Source organism: Sardina pilchardus, chromosome 23, assembly GCF_963854185.1.
Source record: "Sardina pilchardus chromosome 23, fSarPil1.1, whole genome shotgun sequence".
NCBI lineage: Eukaryota > Metazoa > Chordata > Actinopteri > Clupeiformes > Clupeidae > Sardina > Sardina pilchardus.
Genome location: NC_085016.1, coordinates 3559603 through 3562102, shown reverse-complemented (window position 1 = coordinate 3562102; position 2500 = coordinate 3559603). Strand labels below are relative to the sequence as shown.

The following is a 2500-nucleotide window of genomic DNA, read 5'->3' as shown; positions in this document are numbered from 1 at the left end:
GAGGGGGTGTTGCACTCTCCTGAACTATAGCAGCACGACTACATTAGTAGGCACACGACTACTCAAAACATGCTCATAAAACACACACACACACACACACACACACACACACACACACACACATATGCGTGTGCGTGCGCACACACACACACACACACACACACAGAAAAACACACTGAGACAGACATGCTCACACATGCACATACACACACACACACACACACACACACACACACACACACACACACACATACATACAAATACCCAGACAGACATGCACACCCACTCACACGCACACACAGAGAGTATTTAACACAAAACTGTCTCAACATTCCTGTCTTGTGTTTGTTCAGCTAATGTCTATTTACATGTTAAATGCTTTCCTTTAACACACAACCAGTAATTATACACCCACACACACACACACGCACACGCACAACGACCAGAATATCCCCTGAAAGTGGACCAGTAACTGACGAAACCCATCAGACATCTTATGAAATTCACTAAGTAAATGAATGTACATTAAACAAGTACAAAGATATTCATAACGCTTTATAATACATTATATTCCCATATGCTTTTTAATGCCTTAAAAGTTTAGACCATTTCTTTGTCTAAAGAATGACATAGTTCAAGTCAAAGAAACATGGTGTGGCTTGTTAAAATGGCCAAAGGTTATTGTGGCTGGATGATTGGTAATGTTTCTTCAATATCATTAAGCAAGCGTGCTCCAACACATTCTTTAAGGCAGGCTGTAACAGCAAAGCAAGAATAACTCAGAGTCAGGGATTGATTTGTTAAATATTTGCCAAACAAAGTAATACTTTTCTATGATTTCATGGATAAACACATTAATTTCGAGTAGGCTGTACTAGTTGCCGGAGATGTGACAAAGTATGAGGCGGTCAAAACGCAAAAACAGCGCATTTTTTGTCAGTGGTCCTTTAACGAGCCAGTGAATGCTTGGTTTAGAAACATCTGTTATTGAATGAAACCCAGTCATTCATAAAAATAGGACGGCATCGGATCCCGATTGGCTGCCTCGGGTCCCACGCATAATTTAGACATCCTCGAACATCCATTGGTGGTTAGTGTGAAAGGCGTTCGGAAGTGACCAATGAACGACCTCTAACGCATCCCGCAAGGCTCCAGGCTAAAGCAGGCGATTCCATTGAGAAATATCTCAGAGTATTAGGCACGTCGAGCAGAGCGCAACCTCACCAAGTCCACTGGTTTCTTCGCATCTATTTGGAATACGTTTCTTGTGGTTTTAACAAATCAGAGGATAGCGCTGTCAACCGAAAGGTGAGTGTTGCGCTAAACCATAGAAAGATGCATTAATTTAAAATTAGGCTTGACGAAGTTTTAAGTCTTTCTGCTAAGTTGGGCTCACTTTCGTGCAATAGGCACTAGTTTAGTTGGTGCGCTCACGATTGCTGCGAAGCGAGTGAGCAAGCGAAGCGCCATTTTCTTTGTGGGAGCGAATACTTTGGCAACCATTTTATAATTGTTTGCGCTCAGCAGAGGGTGATTGCTTACTTTTATTGTACCGGGGAAATAGTTGACCAGAACTATTCCTTAACATGCAGAAATGTGGTTGTTCTTTGAAGCTTTGGCCAGTCAGATTTGTGGAGTTGGAGGTGGAGAGGGGGGTGTCAGTGATTTTTATGAATGGGAGGTCGAGTTTTTTCCCTCTCCGTGTGCACACGGAGCGGCAGGGATCAAATTTCACTTCATTGAGAAAAACAAGGGGCCAGGGAGGGGGGAATAGTCCGCTAGTGTTGGGGGAAGGGTGGACCCAGTGAGCTCCGATTGCTCTACCTGAGATGTAATCTTTTTTTCCTGCTTTGATGTTTGTTCAGGACGTTTCATTGTCGCTTGTCCAGGAGTTATCTAATCTTGGTCTTATTCCTGTTCGCCAGCATATTAAGGATATCACATCAACGGTTAGTTGGGCAATTATCTGTTTGTTTATTTTTACGGAGACTTTTATACCCTAACTGCTTCTTTAATTTGGAAGGAGTTTGTGATAAGGGACGATAGATTATTCTTTTATTGCTTCCTCGCCTAATCGGGCTAGATCACTCTTATTGGCTTCCGTTCAGCGATGTGCTCATTTTGTTTTTTTATCAACGATTTATTGATTTACGAGGCAAATTAAGTTTGCAGCTTGGCGCGCACGTGCGACTTTTGTGCACTTTAACAATCTGCGTAGATTAAACTATCCAGTAAAACTATAGGCAGGGGAAATACTATCTTTGTAACTAATTTTTTTAAAAAAAGGCTTTAAGACAGTACTGTAATGTCTGCTCTGGTCATGTGATCATATTTACTTCATGAAGTAGTTCTCTGTATGGCTGCTCTGCCTGTGTGTACTGCGACGCAGAGAGAGGGAGCAAGAGAGAGAGAGAGGGAGCGAGAGAGAGAGAGAGAGAGAGAGAGAGAGAGAGAGAGTGTGAACGTTTTTTTCCATGGGTCACAGATGGTAGGAAGTTCT

The 2500-nt window shown here is 42.4% G+C and overlaps 1 protein-coding gene across 3 annotated transcripts in view; it reads left to right on the top strand.

The window, feature by feature from the left end:
* Positions 1-1191: 1191 nt before the first annotated feature.
* LOC134071326 (ETS translocation variant 5-like) overlaps positions 1192-2500 on the top strand; it is an 11463-nt gene continuing 10154 nt past the window's right edge. For 2 of the 3 annotated variants that reach the window (XM_062528004.1, XM_062528002.1), the window contains exon 1: positions 1810-1949. The gene's annotated coding sequence lies outside the window, so the exon portion shown is untranslated. Of the gene's footprint in view, positions 1309-1809; positions 1950-2500 lie in introns of those variants that run through there. The other variant, XM_062528003.1, reaches the window with a different exon arrangement.